Source organism: Equus asinus, chromosome 13 (assembly GCF_041296235.1).
Source record: "Equus asinus isolate D_3611 breed Donkey chromosome 13, EquAss-T2T_v2, whole genome shotgun sequence".
Lineage (NCBI taxonomy): Eukaryota > Metazoa > Chordata > Mammalia > Perissodactyla > Equidae > Equus > Equus asinus.
In genome coordinates, this window is record NC_091802.1 from 34869927 (window position 1) to 34891766 (window position 21840).

Here is a 21840-nt window from a genome sequence, read left to right on the forward strand (position 1 = left end):
GTGCCTCCCATTGGCCAAACTCAACTGAAAGCCAGAGCACAAAGGAGCCCAGTGCATGTAATCCATGCAGGACAGCCTCCTAGGGTATAGAAAAGGGTAGCGATGGGGGAGGAGGTATCCCCAGGGTAAACGGAGAACACCCAGTCCCAGTACTCTACAAGCGGCAGCACTGGGAAAGATTGTAATCTTCCATAGGGCAGTCAGGGAAGGCCTTCTGAGAAAGTGGCTTTTGAGCAAAGACCTGAAGTAGTGAGGGTGTGAACAGAGTGGCTAGCTGAAGGAGAGGCATCAGGTGCAGAGACCGTGAGCTGGGAACATGCTTGGCAAGGTCAAGGGTCAGCAAGGAGGTTGGTGTGGCTGCAAGTGAAGGAGAGAGGATGCTGGCTGATATTCACTGTCTTCGAAGATACCCAGTACTAGTAATAATTAATACAACAGCATCCATATCTAATTTATGAATAAATATTTATATATGGGCATTGCATATTGAACTTTTTTTGCTGATATGGCTATGCCATCTAAAATTGTGGCAATCGCTGCCTTCACCTGAGTTACTTTAAGATGTTGCAGGTGAGAGATCTTTTTATAATGGAAAGCTGCATAGGGACAACAAAGTCCCACTAGTCCAGTGCCCATTTTACAGAATAAGATTAGCCCAAGGTCACACTAGGGAATGTGACCGTGAGCTCAGGTTCGCTGAAGTTCTTGTTCAGCACTTGCTTCCTTCTGTCATGCTCCCTTCCTGCCTTATCATGTGTTGAAGGTCAGCTGTCTTAATCAGGAGTTTTATTTTGGCTTATACATTAAATGAACATTCTCTGGGTATGGAATTTTGGCCACATTCAGAGACCAACCTTTTTGCCTCTGCCATAGAGCCTCACTCACACAGCTGTAAGTGGAAATTTTGACAAAGGAATCAAGGTGTAGAAATCTCAAACATATGTGCGGATACTCAAACACTGTCATTTTCTGACAGGTACTTACAGCATGATGGAAGGCAGAGGCGCGGAGTTAAAATTAATTCATGAATGGGCTTGAAAATAGAAGTGTAAATGAGGCCATAATTAAAGTTTTTGCTAATTCTTCTTCCCAGCTGTGGACTTTCATGTGAGTTGGTTTTAGCTATATTTAGCTAAAAAGTTAAATTTTAGATGCAGTAGCATATATGCCTTTGAATTTCGCATATTGTATAAATGTTTTGGGTTTCAAATTGTGGCAGAAGCATCAAAAAAATGCATCTTGTTTTATAGTTATTGCAATCCCAGCTAAATATGGGCAGAAAAAGTCAGACTGTCCTGGTTACATATGTTAAAGATATTTTAAGAGTTATGCTAACAGGGATAATAAAGTATTCTCTCAGAGATCACACTATCGTCTTATTTTATACTTCTTAACCATTTCCTTTATTTTTCTCAAATTATAAGACACATGCTTGCCACTTATAAAAGCCTTTGCTTTTATCACTCAATATAGCATGAACATCTTTCAGGACAGTAATATTGATCTGTCACATTCTTTTTAAAAATGCAAATTATCCATACATTTTTAGCACATGAATACATCTTCCAAAATGTAAACATAACATGAACAATATTGGAAAAGCCTGTGTAACTCCCTTACAAGTAACAAATTGTATCACTTAGGGCCCAGTCAAGAAAATAGAAATCACGTAATTATTTCAACAGAGATAATTTAATATAAAATAATTGTTTCATCAGAGAGTTGGGGAAAAAAACGGACCCTGGAGTCATAATAAAAGAAATTAGCTACCACCTCCGGGCTGAGAGAAATAGGAGAAGAGACTAGGATGGGAATTTAGAAGCTTGGCGGAGGAGGCCACGGAACTGGGCACGCAGAGCAGGGCTGCTGATGAGGGCTCTCGAGGTCGGAGGAGGCCCCTGTAATCTGGGACCCAGACCTGTGGGGAGTGCGGCCAGCTGGTTGGTGTTGGTATCTCAAAGGGGTGCAGTGAAGCTGGGTGAATGGGAGGGAAAACCTGCAAAGTGGAGCCAAATGCTCCTGCCAGGGTGAAGCCCCATCAACTGGAACAGGACGGAAGCAAAAAGGAACAGCTCCTTCCCCTCCAGCCTTCCAGTGTCCCTCTGGATTTCCCCATGGGCAGAGTCTGCTGCAATGAGCTGATAAAGCAGAAACGTGGCTTCTTGAGGCCCAGCAGCAGCATCATAGGCAGAGTGCAGAAGAGCAGATTGGAAGCTGCGAGAACTTCGCATGGGTGGTCATTCCAGGCTAAGTGTCAGCATTGCTGGGATTGTTGCTAAGTCCCAGCACTATAAGAAATTCCACTGTGTCCAAGCTCAGGTCTAGCTCAGTTTCCTGGGCCCCTTCACGAGCTGAATGAAGATGGATCTGTTCGTTGTGTGCCAAGGCCCCCAGGCATGGATCTAGCTATGTGTGTTTGGTCTAACGCCACCCACCCTTTCGTTTCTCCTCGAGTTTCTTAAACCTTCCTAGTGTCTGTGGAAAAGGCATGTTTTGTGTTCCAGGAGCAGATCCTGACAGTGGGAGATAAGTCCTGTCATGTTATACTATAGGGATTTGCAAGCAGAACGTTTAAAAGTTCTTGGAGAGGCCAATAAATGTCATCACAGCCACCTCCTTCTTCATCTCGCGATTACCAAGGTCTGTTGAGTGCACCGTGGCCTCTCCAAGTGGCATTGCTGGGAGCAGCTTGAAAGGAGCAGAAAGTTTTTAATCAGAAAGAGGTAATGACTTAATTGACGTTACAAAGTCCCGCGTTGTTCAGCTATGACATGCACAGTTTTACTCCAGCTCCAAAAAGGCCCCCTGTCTCACTTTAAGAATTCAGAGGATAGTGTCATATTAAGTGAAGTTAAACATCTGTCTGTTTGCTGGGAGAATAATTTCCCTGAGTATAATGTTCCTTTACAATTGAGTGGGAGTGTTTGCACAGCACTAATATAGTCTGCAAAGAGACCCACAAGGTCACGTCTACACTGACGAGAACGTATGTTCTGTTTACAAACCTCAGATAGGTGAAGCTCCGTCAGGTTTAATGAGGCCCTGACGTTCGCCACCTGATAGAAATTTGGGCTGCTGCTTCCAGTCTTTCATCACCACACAGATAAAGGAGGCTTAGAAAGTCTAGACAAAATCTTTGATTTATTTTTTTGGCATACGAAGATGCATCCTAAAATCAAGATTTTGCATTGTAAAAAGTGCCCGAAGGTCTATGTGGAACAAAGTGGATTCTACCTACAGAAATTCATAAATAATTACCTTCTAAAGGCCAAGGAAAAAAGATCTGTCTTATTTGAGAGAATTGAAACATTAATCCTTATTTTTTTAACTGTTTTTCCCTTTCCTTATCAATCTTTCATGTTTCAATTAAGATATCTGAATTGTTCTCACTGACAGAAATGCGTGACTGTATTTGTGTGCAATGAGAGCAAGAGGGAGTGAGCAAGAAGACGAGAAAGACTCCTCAGTGTGGCGTGGGGATACTCAGAGTTTGTGGTCGGGAATCCTCCTTTGTTCATCAAACACTTGATTTTCCATTATCACACTATAAGCTACAAGGAATATTAGGACATAAAAACGTGGTTTCTGCCATTATCTCAAGAGATATTACAAGAGGTGGCATAAGAATGACATTGGATACAACAGAATTTCAGAGGAAGAAGAGAGTACCACTTCCTGAGGCAGGAAGGGGCAGTGAGGAAAATTCCCAAAGGCTAAGATGGTTGAGTTCAGCCTTGGAGAATGAGTGGGATTTTAATGAGTAGGCATATGAGGCAAACAGCATAGCGTGATGAAGAGAGGAAAGCCCTAGGATACACTGGGAGTGGTGGAGATCTTGTTCAGCTGGAGGCCAAGGTGCATGAAGAAGAGCATGGGACTCTGGTAAGCCCCAAAGACGGCTTGCTGCCAGCCAGTGGAGGGTCTTGAAAGCTAGACGAAGGGAGGCCACAGTGAAGATCAATGTAGGGAAAGGGAAGCAGGGAGAAACTGAAAGTTGTCAGACCTCTTAGTGGATGATTCGTTTAGACAGGAGGATTCAAAGATGTACAGAAGGAACGAAAAGGGAGAAACGTGGAAGAGACTTCATTCTTCATGTTTTGTAAATCCAGGGTTTTTCCCTCTGCTGTCCTTGGAGCCCTGTCCTGTGCTGTAATGGCAGATGGCCTGAGCCCTGGGACCTTTATCAGCTGGTCTTGAGGTCCAGGTTGGTGGTACGTTAGCTCTTCTCACCATAGGCTCATTCTTTCCTTAGTCCCTTCCACTTTGTCTGTTTTTTTGTGTGTTTTTAAATTTTTTTACTTTTCCTGCCACCTTTTTTGGGATAGTTTGGGTACAGTCCTCCTCTGGCTTGAATTTCTGATCTAGCACAAGTTTTGAGCATTCTGCCACCCCTCCTAGGAGTGCATTTGCATGCGTCTGGTCATAAGTGCCAAGTTGTAGTTCAGAGTGTAGGATTGTGATACATGTAATACCGGTTGTGGGGTGCAGGAGAGGTAAACAGAAAGAGTGAGGGAGGGAAACGCAGACCACCTAGTAAAGGAACCAGGCAGGAACGAGGCTTAAAAGGCAGGTGAAAAGATGTAGAAAAGCAATTTAGCCAACCTCAAAATTTTGCAGAAGGCCAGCTCCTCTAAGTGGTTTGACTCTGATCCTTGGATGACAGTCCTGGGAAATGAGATCGCTAATCCCTGTGTTAAATGGCAGAACTCATTGGGGTGGGAAAAGACAGAGCAAACTCAGCTTAGCTGGGCGTAATGCACACCTTCCAGAAGGCCCTGGACCCACAGGGTAAAGAGCCTCAGCCCTGCTGAATCTTCTGCCCCAGCCTAGAGAGAGTCTGCCTTTGCTTAAGCAGAATTCAGTATGAGAGGATAAAATTCAACATGTACCAGCCATCAGTTTCAGTTTTTCTTCAAAGAGAGGCGAAGGCCTGGGGGTCCCAGCAGGGACACTGACCCCTTCCTTGATGGAGCCCCTACTCTCCAGGGAAGCTAATGCTCTGAGCCTCAGGCCTCAGACCACCTGACCCATCAAACCCAGTCCTTTTTAAACATCAATCAGCCCCTGAACTCTCCTGTTATTTATTTCCTCTTCTTTGGTTTTTCTTGAGACTAGAATAGATTTGTTAGCCAATGGGGTAACACCCTGCCACTTAACTAAATCCCTCTTAACTTCTCATGTCCAAGGGTGGGGATGAAAAGGAAGCAGTTTTGCTCCGTATCTTGAGGTTTCTCACTCTCCTGCTCGGCCATTGCTAAGTCTGACCGTCATTTGCCTCTTTTCTTAGAGAGCCAGGCTGATCACCTGCATTTCACTCCTGGACGTGCCCAGATCAGCGCAGTGGCCCAGAAATTTGGAAAGTGGGTGCAGAGAGCGCGACAATTTTTCTTTATCATTCTCACTCTGAGAACAGACATGATTAGAAAATTAATCTCAGTGTGACGGAATATAATTCTTTGGAGGGTTAAAATTTGACCCAAATGACAGTCTTTAAATTTTTTTTTTAATTGTAAAAGTACCACCTGCTTATTGCAGAAAGCTTGGAACATAGGAACACACTTGCATATACATTAATGTTCACCTATAATTCCACTATCCAGAGATAACTTCTATCCGCATTTTGGTTATTTTTTCTCCCTCTAGTACACATTCTTTTATCTATTTGAAACAGTATTCTATGTAAAAATTTGCTATGTAGTTAAAATTTATGTTAATGACTGCACAAATATTCTTTATGTGGATGTACCTAATTTACTAACCCATCCCCCTGTTATTGTTGCATGTTTAGATTGTTTTCAGTGCTTACTTATTATAAATTATGTTCTGGTGAAGATCTTTATGCACACAGCATTTTGGTTTTTAAATGCGGTTTATGGTTTCTAAAGTAATGAAGACTATGGACTCTCTTCTGGTGAGGTGGGGCGCCTACTACAGAGGCAGGCCCCTAAGGGGTGTGGTCTGGTGGCAGGCAGTGCCTGTGGGAGGTCACATGCTGGTCCAAACCTCATGGCCCTGTGTCAGGTGCACATTCTCAAACCCAGAAACAGGATAGTCTTGGTATAGCCACAGATGATCAGGCCCTGGGGGCTGATTAACTGGGGCTCGTTAAAATAGCACAGAACGATGACTAAGCCGCCATGACAGTTTATAAGGGCGAAATTGGGAAATCCCGCCTCCCAGTAGCAAAACTATTCCTGTCTACCATCTAAAACAACTTTTTTCTTTCTTGAGATTTATAATGTTTGGAAACATGTATCAGAGGGTTCTTGGTGGACACGGAATTAGACCAAAAGAAGGCAGGTGAACTTGAGGGCTCCGGTGAGTCCTGATGAAATATTTCTACCCTCCCAAGAAACACCTTTCTGTGCCTCTCTCATGTGGCAGGGCAGGAAGCAAAATGTGGATGTTTGTTTTTATGTTTTATTCTTTCTTACCCACCCTTTAGTTGATATGTTTTTCTCCTTAGATCTGTCATTGTTCAGGTCACATTGCTGACCTTGTGACTCTGGGAGACCTATTCTCTCCCAATATATGTTCATTTTATCAGCTGATTTTTCCCATTAGTATGGTCTATGAGCAACCTGCACTGGAAGTGGCTGGGCTGCTTGTTAATAATGCAAACCTCTGGATCCCACATAGATTTATTTAATCAGAATCTCTGGTATGGGGTTCCTAATCAGCTCTTTTGATGAGCTCCCCATTTGATTGTTACGTATCCTTAAAGATCAAGAATCAAGGTGAGGAAGATCACAGATCACATGGTGTTTAAGGGGTACAGGTTCTGGAGCCAGACTACCTGGCTTTGAATCCCAGCCAAACTACTTACCATCTGTAAAACTTAATCTCCCTCTGTTTCAGTTTGCTCACCTGTTAAATGGGGATGATAGTTGTATTCATATGTTAGGACTGTTGTGAGGATTAAATGAGTTAATTCATAATAAACACTTATAACAGGGCCTAGAGTGGAGTTAGCACTTAATAAAGGTTAATTATTCAACCACAGCATTAGGGCAACTCTCCATTTAGAGCATCCTACAAAGACTTTTAACCCTTCAACTGTCTCTCCCCCAACTTTTTTTTTCCTGAGGAAGATTTGCTCTGGGCTAACATCAGTTGCCAATCTTCCTGTTTTTGCATGAGGAAGATTTGCCCTGAGCCAACATCTGTGCCAATCTTCCTCCATTTTGTATGTGGGTTGCCGCCACAGCATGGCTGCTGACAAGTGGTATAGATCCACGCCTAAGAACTGAACTCAGGCCACCAAAGTGGAGCAAGCCAAACTTAACCACTTGGCCACAGGGCTGTCCCCTCCTTTTCTTTTTAAACATTGAACAGAACAGTGTACTTCCTATCTCCTCAGTGAACAAGCATTAACTGAGTGCCCCTATGCTCATAGCTTCTTGCTCTGCGCAGAAATTAGTGCTTCATCATTATGCACTGGCTACATTGGTGTTTGTTCATAGTGATCAGTAATCCATCACTTCTGATTGTTTCTGGATTTGGGTCTTGCTTCTTCCTAGAAGATCAAAGAGAAAGTTAAAAGAGTTGCCTGCTTCTGAGAGAAGAGGGTAAACATTCTCATGTTTGGTGACCCAGACTTTGCACAAGGGCTTTTTGTTGAACTGCCAAATTGTTGATGAAACCGTGTACTGCCACGTCACAGAATAGTGGAAGTACATGTTTCGAGAACATACTTTATAAACCTTAAAGTGTTCCAGAGTGAGGGCTTTGCCAATTTTTCTGATTTCCCAGTGCATAGACAAGGCAGAAAGGCCGGAGGGGGCAGCCCTATCACGAATTAACTGGGAGCTGAGGCTCAGGCCACTTACAGGGGAAACTTTTAAGGATGTATCACTGCTGATTAAATTCCTGAGCAGTCTCCTAGGCAGCTGGGCCTTTAAAACTCGAATGCTTTTTTAATCTCTTGTCACCATGAACTGGTGTTTCCTCGGGGCACTTAGAGTTCTTCTCAGCGAAGACCAGGAGCCGCCAACTATAATGAGGAAACTTCAGATTCTCACTATTTCAAAAAGAAGATGTTAGACTTCAATGTTCCCAGCCATTGATTTTAGAGTCTTGGATCAGTCTCTAAAAAAAAACCTTCACTTGGATCAGTATGAATTTCTTTTGCTGCTTTGCCATGGATCTCCTGGGGAGGCTGCAAGTTGGAGTATGGTTTGTTAAGCACCTCACTTTTTCTTTAGGAAACAACAATAAAGGGAAAGGCCAACATCCATGCTATCTGTTTGAGTAAGCATTACAACCAAGATCTTTTCCTTGTATTTAGTGCATGAACTTGAGTTGTCCTACCAGGAGAGCAAAATTGTCCTGAAATGCAGAGATCCAACTAACTAAGAGAGTGCTGGTCACTTGTAAGCATATTGCAGTGTAAACATGAAGAATTAAGAAACTAAGAATGTGTGACAATTTACAAAGCACTTTCACATTAGTTTATCATTGAATCTTTGTATAAGGCTGTGTGGAAATGAGAAATGCCTTTAAAAATGGAAACATAAGTGCCAGCACAGGTAGGCATTCTTGTATGTTCTAAAGCCATAATGACCAATGTCAGGGTCTGCTGTGGTGGCGCCATTTTAGTTCTTTTTCCAATCTGATCATTTGATGCAGCTGTCAGTCTCCCTTTCATGATTAGTACAAACATGGATCAAATGTCTGCCTCAGGGCTCTGCTTTTAAAAGCTCAGAGCATACCATGCTCACTGACATAGAAATGAATAAAATATTGCTCTGTCTCCTTATTGTCCAACTCATGAAATTCCTTTATTCCCCTTCCTCCTGCCCACTGCACATCTCCTCACTAACTTTCTTCCTTTGATTTTTGCATCTTGAATCATTCTTCTTTCTTTATTCCATTTGGTAACCCAACTTTGGATTTTTGCCTTGATAAGAATGCCATCAAATCCCCACTGGGTCTGATATTCGCACTTCACAACCTGGCTTAAAACAACCATGTCCCTGAGGTCGGGCCTTATCTCCCACTTCATCTGGGAAGAGTGATCAGATGTTAAATAGACATCCTGAGTAAATGCCTAATACTGGGCCTGTCACAAAGTAGATGCTTAGTAAAATGACAGTCCTCCCCACTCCTCCCCCTTTGCCTCTTCTTCTACTAGTGTATATCAGGTCTTGAGTATTTTTTATCCCTTTTTTATTTAAACAACATTGCCTATGAATTTGCTATATACGAGGCACTGTGCTTAACAATGGTGATTTAGGGACGGAAATCTGTTTTCAAGAAATATCGATTGTAGTTAGGGAGACAGGCATGTGCAAAATTCCAAGAAGATGTGAGTATTAGTATAGAGGAGTGCTCAAGGTGCACAGGGATGGGTCATGTGATGCCGTCAGAGAGAGTGGAGAGTAGAGGGAAGAGCAGATGAGAAAATCTTACCGGGGTCTCTTGACTTGCATCTTGAAAGTTGAGAATGTGCTCTCTGCATGGGCAATGGGGAAGGGCATTCTAGGCAGTGGAGCCACTGCAGGCAAAGCATGTGAGTGGAACTGCGAGGAGCTTCATAGGGCGGGACAGATATTTGGGCACTGGGTGGTGAGGAGGGTCAAAATAGCACTAAATCCATTTCACTGCTGTGTCTTTTAAAATACAAATGCTTTTCTTTAAAAGCCCCTTAGAGAGATTTAATCTTGGTCAGTCACTTCATGAATCATCTCTTATAGGCCTAGGCCCTGTAGTCAGGTGCTGTACGTGTTCGAGTTCCTGATCTTGAGGTGCTTGCTTTTGCTTAGAAAATGATACTAATGCATTTGCAAAATGGTGAACAATATCGCTGTGCATAGTTAAGTACGAAATGGTCTGGCATGTAACCAGCTCCTCTAGAAATCCAGAGTGATGGCTTGAATAGTAGAGCCTGACTTAATGGAGGGATTGGGATTTAGATTAGGAATTGTAGGATGTGCAGGATTTGACTAGGGGAAGCTCAAGAGAGAAAAGAAGAATAAAAATGTGCAATCTCAAAATTCGAACTCATTGAACTAGAGAGGAGAATAGTGGTTACCGGGGCTGGAGAGTGGGGACATGTAAGTCAAAGGCTACACACTTCGAGTTATAAGCTGAATAAATCTTGGGGATGTAATGCATAACATGATGATTATAGCTAATAATACTGTATTATATACTTGAAATTTGCTAAGGAAGTAGATCTTAAGTATTCTTACCACAAAAAAAAAGAAGGTAACTATGTGGATGGGTTAATTAACTTGGTTGTGGTAACCATTTTACAATGTATATGTGTATTAAATCATCACATTGTACACCTTAAAAAAATCACGTCGTACAACCTAAATATGTACAATTTTTATTTGTCAGTCATATCTCAGTGAAGCTGCGGAGAGAAGAAGTCCAGAAATAGGAAGGAGCACACTGTGTTATTGAGGGTATGGAAATGAAACAGAATGATGTGCCTCTGTTCATCCACAGTTGTATTGAAGGACTGTAATATGACCAGCATAGGCAGAAATCGATATGCAAAGCAGACAGCGTGGTCTTGCTCTCTCTCATCCATGCATCCATTTATCTGATAAATAGTTATTGAGCACCTACTCTGCACTAAGCTCTGGAAAGGGAACTGGGGATATAATGGTGGCATCAAAGCAGAGCCCTGGGGCTACAGGGGGACACAAGTCTAGAGTCACCTAATCGTGACCCTTGCTGTGCACTAAATTCTGTTGTGGACCACAGATCTAGTGCAATTTTCAGTCCTGGTTCTTCCTTTTCCACCCAGCTCTCATGTCATTTGTGATGTGAAACTGACCCTGGAGGCGGGGAATTTATCTAAGGAAGTGTTGCAAAAACTAAGGTGCGTGGCAGTGGGAACCTGCGTTGGGCTAGTGGTACTTCAGTTGGACCAGGAACATTTCAAAGCAAAGAACTCACCCAGCTTTAATCATTGATAATATTTGGGGGATGATAGAGATCTATAATTAGTGAGATGCCTGCATGTTTTCTTGCCCGCTAATAGGAAGCGTATCGATGCAAAAGTCAAAAAGGAAAGTTAAGAGGAGAAGCTACATGTGTTGGTGAAATGGCTATATCATAGAAGCTAAGTCTAGCATCTCAACAGAAAATACCCCTTAGATTTATTGGACAATCCATCCTAGTGCAAAATCTGGAAGAGACCAACAGATCATTTGTGTGTTTTTGTTCCCTGTTTGGTGACTGATTCTGCTGTGCTTGGGCCCCAAGGCTCAGTGATGGCATGAAGATTATTTCTCCTAATGTACCATGAAGATAACTGAGGCCTGTTATTTTTGCAAATGATAAAGAAAATGCCCTCAATCCATGTCAAACTCAAGACAGACTGGAACAGCTGGAGGTTTCTGTGGGATCACACAAATGTGAACGCATTGAGAAGTTGCAGAAGGCTGCAATACCCGCCGCTGGGATGGGCTGTGAGGCGAGGCTCAGCTGATGTCCACACATATCTGGGTTACGGCACTGTCATCGTTTGCCTACTTTTGACATTTGTATAAGGGGATAATTTTGTGCACACATACAGAGAGAGTGCGAGTTAGGGGGAAAGAGGGAAAGGAAGATGTTTACATACTCACGCAGATACAGGACACTGTATTCCAAGATATCCAGATCTTTTGCAGCATTTTAAAATTGTTCCACCAGAGGTTTAAATTGTAGGAAATCGTTGTCTGATACTGTGTTGGTGAACTTTCAGAATTTCTGAAGGCTGAAGAAGAGCGCCTACTTTCAGTGGCTGTATGCTTTTTACCTGGCGTTTGATTCTCATGTCCCAGCTGGTTTCAACATTGTGGATATGCGCTTCTTGAAGCCAAGAGGATGCAGCTTTTATATAAACTTCAAGTGGGTCATGTGGTTATCCAGAGGCATCAACCTGGTCATTTTCTTCGAAGTTGAGTAGGTGGAAATAATTAATGGGCTGGTTTATTGACATGCATTGAGATATTCTTCTCTTTGTGGTTTCAATTACCAGCTTCAATAAACTAATTTCAGATTTTTATCTAAAGCACCAGTAATTACATGGGGCAAGAAAAATTTCCACCCAAATACAATCGGATAATACCTAACACCGTTGTTAGGCGAAATCTTAAACACAGACACACGGGGCTTAATGCCTACATAAACTAGGCTGTTTTATGCCTTCCTGTGGTTTCTCAAGAAGAAGTGATCCTGATTCACTGGCAAATGAATTCTGAGAAAGCAAAATATTGCGGAGAAAATAATGTTGGCAGCTTAGTTCAGCTCAGTTCTGTGCTGGCTGTGAGGAATGGATGAGAGCAGAATGAAGATGGGAGTTAGACTTGGGTTCAGATCCCCAGCTCAGCTATGTACTAGCTAAATATCCTTGGAAAGTTACTCAACTCTCTGAGCTTCCGTTCCTCATCTATAAAATGGGACAAATAAGACCCATCTTTGAGGACAACAGTTATGAATAATTTGGTGTAAAGCTGGCCTCTTTCCAGTCTACCACCAGTGGCATAATCCATGACTTGGTCAGTAAATGGAACTGACTGTGACGGTTGTTGCTATTTTTGTTGTTTTAATTTTCACTGTCAGTTAGATGGACACAAGTATCCAGCGAAGCGTATCTTCTTATGTCCCGGTTTTACAAATAAGACTGAAGCTCAAGAGAAAACATGTTTTGGTCAAGCGCGTGCACCAGGACAGGAAGGAAGAAAAATACAGGAGTTAAGATCGAGGATCTGGGCCAGACAGCCTGAGTCTTGAATCCTGACTTCACCACTTGCTAGTTGTTTTCTGTTTGTTTGTTTAAACCTTGGGACATTATTTAACATCTCTATGCCTCAGATTCCTACAACATCCTATAAGAAGCAGGATAATAACAAGGTCTTCCTGCTAGATGATTAAATGAGCTAGTGAATAGAAAATACCTGGGATGGTGGTCAATACATGGTAAGCACTCAGTAAGTGTGACTGTTATTAGAACCTGAACCTGGTTCTGCTGGCCCTGAATACCATGCTAGTTCCATCACGTTGTTCTGTCTTCCAAGGACTCAACTTTGGAGCTTCTCTGAGTGTGTACACTTTTAGTGCTTTCTGAGGAAAGGGGTGTGCACTGTCCTCTCTCTCATGTGTGATTCAAGTACATAACTACTTGAAGATGTGAGGATAGGCCAGATAACCCCTAAAGATCTGGTCTCCCCAAGAATACTATATCTGTGTTAAGTTCCTGGAGTCACTAATCCTAGCAGGTTTCCCTGGAGCTCAGGCATTCATAGTCCCACAGAGGTAACAGGAAAACAGAGCAGGCTTTTTGATCCAGAAGCTTGATCTTATAAATTACCATAAATGTTACTATACTGGAAACAATATGGCACTGACACAAGAATATACAAAGAGGTGGCACAATCTAGAAAGACTGGAAGCAAGTCTAATGTGTATATGGAAACTTAATATGTGGTAAAAGTAACATTCAATTTGTTGGGGAAAGATGGTTTATGTAATAAATAATGCCGACATATTCACTTTCTATCTGAGAAAAAATCTTAGACTCCTGTGTCATAGCATATATGAATTAATCTCTGCTGGATTTAAAAAATCAAATTATAGGGGGCCAGCCCTGTGGCCAAGTTGTTAAAGTTCCATGCACTCCACTTGCAGCAGCCCGGGGTTTGTGGGTTCAGATCCCGGGCATGGACCTACTCCACTCATCAGCCATGCTGTGGAGGCATCCCACATACAAAGTAGAGAAAGACTGGTACATGTCAGCTCAGGGCTAATCTTTCTCCAGCAAAAAAAAAAAAAAAGAGGAGGATTAGCAATGGATGTTAGCTCGGGGCGAATATTCCTCACACACACACACACAAAAATCAAATTGTAAAAAGTATAACCACAAAAATATTTTTTGAACATTTAGGAAAATATTTATGTAATCTGTAGTTGGAGATGCAAGCTTAAATAACAGAGGAAATCCAGAAACCTTATAGGAAAAAGATCAATAAATCCAACCATATAAAAAGTAAAAATCCCTATATAGCAAAATACCAAAAATGAGGTTAAAAGCTAAATAATAGATTAGGAGAAAATGTTTATAGCACATTACAAATGCTTAATATTTCTACAATTCAAATGACAGCCAAAATTTATACTAAAAACAAAGTAACCTAGAGAAAAATACATGAAGAATATGATCAGAAGAGAAATGCACATAGCTAATGAGCATTATGAGAAGATGCTCAAGCTTGGCAGTAGTTAGGAAATGCAAATTGAATCAGCAAAATCCCATTTTTCCTGTTAGATTGCCATAAATAAATAAACAAATAAATAAATAACATCCAGTGCTATGAAGATTATGGGGAAATGGACATATCACACTTAGCTGATAGGAGCATAAATATTCTTAGGTACTGCCAGTGTCTTTTAGAGTAACCTGGCAGCATCTATTAAAAGAAAGTGTGTGCATACCTTGACTAAACAATACTACCTTTAGGAATCTTTCCTACTGAAATGAAAGCACTAGTATGAAAAAGTCTAAGTTCAAGGCTATTTAGTGCAGCATTGATTTTCGTGGTAAAATCCCATGGAAATAACCTTAATGTCTTTCATTTAGGGATTGGTTGGGAAGAGTAGGGTGCATTCACACAATGGAAGCTCTGTAGTTGTACATGAATGTGTGGCTCTGTGAAGGACTGACAGGAGGGCATTCATGGCATATGGTTACTTGAAACAGAAAGTAGTTTTGTGAATAGAACCTCTCTAAAGGTTTGTATATGTATTTGGATGTGTTTATTTGAGCTGACTGATGCCTCATAACTATTCACACTGATTACCTCAGGGCTGTCACTGGAAGGAGGGAGCATGAGATGATCACCTCTTGCTTTATACACTTATGTATTCTTTCACATGTTTCCACACGTGCATTACTTCATTTGTTGGTCTGTCTGGTTGTTTGCTTTAAAGAAAGGAACTGGTCTCAAAATTCTACTTCCTTTATTTACTGGCCAAGTGACCTTGGAAAGTCACATAACCTTTTTGTCTTATTTTTCTTGTCTATAAAATAATGATAACATTATCTCAGAGAATTGTGAAGAAGATTAAGCAAGATAAGATATATTAAGTTTCTAGCACAGAGCTTGTTACGGTGGATGATCAGCAAATGAAAACTCTCCCTTCCTTCCTTTCTCTTCACCCTCAGATGATGTGTTTTGGGGTATGCAACCCAGTCACTACATTGGAACCAGGCACAAACAGGAGATGAAGCTGCTGGACAAACAAATATCCAACAACTTCCGAAAGCTAAATTAAACTGATTTTCTTTCGCATGAAAGCCATCATGAGTGACCCATCTCGCTGCTTACTCCTTCCATTCATCCAGACACAGAGAGTTATGGATCCAAGAAATAATTGTACACGGCTCGTTAAAAGTGTGAAATGAAGCGGCCATCCTGTGACCTAGACTGCTCCCTGCTCTGAAGCCAGGTTGGGTTGTGTGGGCATCTGAAAGCTGCCTCTCCTCCTCCTCCTGCTTAGATCCTTCACCCTTGTCATCTCTGGAATGCACCAGTGGCGGAATCACAGTCTTGGTGGCCACCCCGTTCTCCATCCTGCAGCACTCGATTCCTTCTCCAACATTCATTGGATTTTTATTATAGAAACGACATTATGCCAGACCTTTTATAAACATGTTCTCACTTAATCTTCCCAACAAATCTGTGAAGTGACTGTTATCCCCATGTTTGCCATCTGCTCAGGGTTCCATGGTGAGGTTATGGTAGCTCATGATCTTTCTCCTGCATAATAAGTCAGAAGATCCAGTGACTTAAATTCTCCCTGCATAATAATTACTCAGATTCCAATGATAATTCATCTTGGTTGCTAGGAGCAGCATATCTCTCCATGTGAGGAAAAACTTTAGTCTTTGAACTAGTTATAAGATTTTTATGGCTTGCGGCCTGTATTCGTGCATTCACACTGAACTCAAATATCTCCTCTATTGGGAAGACTTACCCTAACACTTGAAAAAACGGTCAGGGTCAGTTTACTCCCCTGTCTACATTTAAGCTTTAATATGCACACACCTTAATTATAGCATTTATCATATTTTATTGTAACTATCTGTTATTTTGCTTATCTTCTCGCCATACAGGATGTCCTTAAGAGTGGGGGCACTTTTTATCTGGTTCATTGGAGAGGTTCCATTAATTTTTTTTGATGAATGCACAAATTAATGATTATGTGTTAAATTGGATATTTATAACCCCTGAGAGGTCCCCAAGTGAGAGAACGGGAAGCCCTAGTTAGAGGCACTTCATGTGATAGGAATCAGAGTCCCAGCAATGGACGAAGAATCCGGCAGCAAAGGAGTGATTCAAAGCCAATTCCCCCTATGAAATAAATCTGAAACCAGAAAGGTGCCCAAAGCCTGCAGCAGTGGGCATTTTAAACATGCTCATTAATAATGACTCAAAGTAGAGATTTATTACAATTGAGAATAGGAAGAGGGGCAGTAAATCAGCGTTGGTGAGGAAAAGAGCAAAGGAAAGATATGAGTTCTTATTTAAAATGTATTCATGTGCTTTCTAAGCCTAAAGTAGAGATTGCTATATTGAAGTGGAAGGCTTTATTTGTAAGATTGAATTCACCAAAGATATGTTTTATGCCAGTATTCATTTTCTCAACTTTCATTTGCTTTCCTTCGGCCAAAAAGTTGGGGACTTAGTTTATTGGTTGAAAACAAAACAAAAAAACGATTCCCTTAGCTGAGTCTCTTCCTGAAAATAGTCCTTGCTTCAAATGTGACTTGTAAAGTACTGGTTGGATCCTGGAAAATGCTGTTTTATTGGCACATATGTTGAAGAGAATAGTTTTTAAAACATTCAATTAGTTCTGCCTTTGAGATAGAATTTAAACAAACCCAAAGCAATAGGATTAAACTCACATAAAAACCCAACTGTTGCTTGGGAACCAATTCTTTTCCCACTCAAACTACTCCAAGGATAATCAAGCTCACTCTTGGCTGTATTCCAGCCAAGGCAGATACATGCTTTTAATTCATAAATCAGACATGGTACTCCCTTGCCTAAAACTCTCAGTGGCTTTCTAATACATTAAAGTAAAATGCAAACTCCTCTCTGTGGCCTGAAACATCTGTCCCCCAGCCACCTAGACAACCTCATCTCATCTCGCTTTTCTTCTCGTCTGCTTCATCAGGTTCAAGTTAACTGGCTTCCTCTCGGTTCTTTGAACACAGCGGGTTCTTCTCTGCCAATACCTGCTCCTCTCCTCTGCCCTAGACACCCTCTCCCCTGCTGTTCTTCAGGACCAGCTCCTCTCAGTCCTTCCAGGGTCTACTAGATGTCACTCCCAGAGAAATTATCCCTGACTGTTCTATCTAGATTATCTCCCCATCCGTGCTTATTCTGTAATTCATTACCATCTTAATTGTCTCTACAGCATGCTTACCAAAAGTTCTAATTGCATAGATATATGTGTAGAAACCTGGAGATAAACATTCTCTCTCATATTCCCCCTAGACTGTAAGATCCATGAGAGCAGGAACCATATCTGTTTCATTCATTACTGACTTCCAAGAACTGATGACAGTGCCTGGCGCATAGTGGGTCCTCATTAAATATTTGCTGCTTGAATTCTCAGTGTCAAGCCTAATGCCTGGCACATCAAAGACTGTCTGGTAAACACTTTTTAATTGAGTTTGTCTTGTTCCGATAAGATTTAGCAAATTCACGTAAGCCATATAAATTAATTCCCAGTGCCGAAACTCTTGCCCACAACAGCAGGGTCTCTGCAAATTCTGCTGAGAAGACAAATGACAATTCAGGACAAGTGAATAGGGAAGATGCCTAAAAGTGCACACTGACTTTGGAGCATCTTCTCTAGGATGAAAATGTCATGAAGGCAAATTTTAGCCCTCCCTTTCAGACTTAATTCCTCTGACTTCTTACTCTCCTGACCTATTTCTTGCTTTGGTGAGAACGTTTTTGTTTTGTCTGGGGGTTACCATGATGTGTTAATAAACTAAACTTGAGCTTTTTTGTTTCACTGGTTTTGAACAAGCACTGATAGGTTTTGCTTTGGATTTTCCAAGGCTCGTGTTTTAAGCAGCTGAAATCAGTCACTGAGCATCTTTCATAGTTCACTGGACCCAGAGCCAAGAGACCGTTTGGGATTTATGGTTTATGGTAACAATGACAGCCTTGCTGTGGGGAAATGTTTTGGCAAGATAACACATAGCTGTGATGCAGCAGTTAAGTTCCATTGTTTAGGCTCTGTGAGAATTAATTTGCAAAAATATCCAGGTCTGTTGTGTGTTCTAGTTTATATGTAAATTAGAAGATTGTGTGAAAAGGATGCCAGGGATGATGCCATTCAAACATTTTCTGACCAGTTGTCCATTAATTAGAGTGATTCTCACTTAATTTTACTTTATTTACATTTTTTTCTCAACAATAAGTTGTATCAGTCAAGCCAGAAAAAAACACAGTGTTAGCTAATAAGCCATAATAACTAATGCTTTAAAAAATGACAGAAAGTTTAAAAATTGGATTTGTTGGACAGCCATGGAAACTAAAAGAAAAACAATTCAGCAATGATTCTCTAAATTTGGAAATAGAAGCAATACTATTAGAATACATAGAAGCTATGGCTTCTCCAACAACATCTCTGCTCCCATGGGGGACATGGGAGGATTATAAACCTGAAGGATCAATGATATGGAGGATAGGTAAGTATCAGAATCTTGGAAATGAATGGGAGTTTTGCGCAAATCAAGAGAGAGAGTTTCTTACTCTAAATCTTGAAGGCTTGGTTCTTGTGTCCAGCCTTGCGCTGCAGGTAAAATGTGCTATCTTACTCCCATGCCCCAGTAAGTGTGGCCACTCCATGCCCTCCTGGTTTCACAGCCTTCCTCCTAAAGCATTTCCCTAGAACCTAGATTACACCACATTTGCAGACCTATTCCTGGTCCATTTGGCACCTGAGGTCTCTGAACGAACTGTGACACCTTAATTATTGTCCCAACACTTTTCTAAGTTTCTAAGATCAGTGACTTCTTTCATCTGGACTAGAGCCTTGCCCAATCCAGCTGGTCCATGGACACAACCCCTGGAGCAGCTCTTCCTGAGCAGTCATCCCCATTAGATCTCCTCGGGGCCCAGCGATGAGACCCAAACACATCCCCTCATGCCTGAGTTGAAGCCTTTTCTCTACCCAGCCATAATTATATGGTTTTTGAAAAATCCTAACTTCGATTGGGATGGTTCACATTTAGAGCAGTCTGATTTGAACCTTTGACTTGAAATTTATTTTCACTGGAAAATAGGCACTCAACTCATGTTACTCTCGACTTACCAAAAGAGAAATGGAAGCAAAAGTCTTACAATGACCATGACAACATTAACTCTGAAGCTCCCTGGCTACAATAACCTGCTCATGTATGGAGCCTGCTGGGGGACTAGAGCAGTGGAGGTCTAGCAGCACCAGGGATCCTGAGACTTGGGTACTGGTGCTTACTCTGTCCTTCCCTGCCTCTACCTCTGCCTGGCCTTAATTTCATGTACAGGTTTAGATCAGGTGATCTCTAGGGTGGCTTCCATTTCTGAAAGACTATTAATTTATGGCTGATTTAGAACCAGCAATTCAGTGTTGAACAAACTTAGACACCCCTTCAGGAGTGGAGCTGATGAGGGACACAGCTCAGCAGGAACGAGTGTTTCTCAATTTTTCCTCAATTGGCTGAGCAGGTGGTTAGAAGCAGACACATAGGCCTTGATAGTGAAGTGGGGATATAAAACCCCAAAACTGTTTGTCATAAAGAATGCCATGCCCAGGAAAAGCGAAGGCAGATGTTCGCATAAAGTTTTTGCTGTTTGTGTTTTTGTGGGAGTACTTTTGGAGTGTGAAGTTTATTAGGAAGGCACAGCAGCATCTGCCTACCCATGCTTCCATATAATAGCAGCCTTGCAATCCATTTGTAGGGTTGGAATGATTTTTGTCAATGATTTTCATGGGAGTAGATGAAATGCAATATGCACCAGCTGTAACTACATTTATCATGCAGCTGGCTTCCAGAGAAGGCCCCCCAGACCTCGGAGATGGTCTGATTGTCAAAGAGGTTATTGTCTCACAGAATTTTAAAGATAAAAGAGGGCTGTGTTAGTTTCCTTTTGTGGCTATAACAAATAATCAAAACTTAGTGACTTAACACAAATATATCTTACATTTCTGGAGGTGAGAAGTCCAAAATGAGTTTTGTGGGGTTAATAAAATTAGTGTCACCAGCCAGTGTTCCCTCTGGAGGTTCTAGGGAGAGGATCTGTTACTTCCTTCCAGCTTCAAGGGGCCACCACATGCATTCCTTGGCTTGTGTCCCTCCCTCCATTTTCAAAGCCAGTATCTTCTATCCTCTTTGACCTCTTTCCTTCCTTAAATCTTTTCTCTCTGTCTCTGACCCTCCTACACCTCTCCCTTAAAAAAGACCCTCGTGATTACGTTGGGCCCACCTAGATAATCCAGGATAATCTACTCCCCTCAAGATCCTTAACTTCATCATTTCTGCAAAGTACCTTGTACCACGTAAGGTAGCATGTTCTGGGTTCTGAGTTTAGGATGTGGACATCGTCAAAGGGGGGCCATTGTTCAGCCTACCACTGGGGCCATAGAGACCAACCAAGGCCTACGAGACAAATGACTTATCTAAGGTCACACAGCTAATTTGTGGCAGTGTCATGACTACCCCTGGCATCCTCACATCTGCCATGTTTATGTGCGTCACTCACAAAGGAGTAGAAACGTGCTCTTTCGGAGGCTTTCTTTTCATAGTAAACTTGAAATGATTGAGGAATAAGTATACGATTAAGTCAGTGATTTAAAAAGAGCAACTTAGAGAAGACGGAAGTTTACATTTTTTAAAACACATTTTTAATGCGAGCACTTCCTTTAAATGTTATAATTTTGCTAGGGTGTGGTACCTTCTAAAGATGTTAAGTGACTTTCGGTGATAACATAGCTTAGATAAGGATCGGAAATGAGAGTGCCATGGAAGCACATATACTTGTTTTTCCTTCCACTCCTCCTCCTTCTCTTTTTCCCTCTGTAGCTCTGGCCATTGCTGCCATTTTGTAAATCAGTTGTGGCTGGAAAGCCAATGCAAACTCTTTAAAGGGAATGGAGCCACTAGAGGCTTACTGGCATGTGTTAAACCAAATTAGGTATTTCCATATTTCACAATGAAGCCTGTATTATTTCGGTGTTAAAGCATTCTTCAAGGAATGTAAGGAACTTGTTTTTAGTTCTCCTCCCATTTTTGCCTAACACTTGCCTATAACAAATAAAAGAGTCATAGAATTTTGAGTTTAGATGCGACTAGACAAACAATCTAGCACAATTCTTCTCCTGGATTATGGGTCTCTTATACAGTATCTTTGCCAAGTGTTTGCCAAACTCCTCCCTTGCCTCAGTTTTTTCCATCCATGATATGGGCAGGAATAATAGCTGCTGTAAAGTAAAGGCTGTATTAAATTTGAGTCCCTGAGAGGACAGGTACATTTGAGTGGGTTGTGACTTGCTTGTTAGGCTCATCTCCTCTAGGAATGACTCCCTGGTTCCACTTCCGCTGCTGCAGGGTTCGGTGCCCCCATCTAGAGTCTTGTAACACACTGACTTAACCTCACCCTCTGTCCCTAGTGGTCATGTTCTAATGCTCATCTCTCTTCCTTGCAATTCAGCCTAACTCAGGGCTGGACCCACGATAGGAACTCGCTATGCTGGTGATGGATGCTGTGGATGGATGAGTGAATGATGGCCATGTAATCTCAGGGGCATAAGGAGGACACATGGATCCAGAGCCTCAATGGC

The 21840-nt window shown here is 41.7% G+C and overlaps 1 protein-coding gene across 1 annotated transcript in view; it reads left to right on the forward strand.

Moving 5' to 3' along the window:
* The window catches only part of CA10 (carbonic anhydrase 10), a 476139-nt gene that overhangs the window by 177346 nt on the left and 276953 nt on the right, over window positions 1-21840 (forward strand). The window lies entirely within an intron of this gene.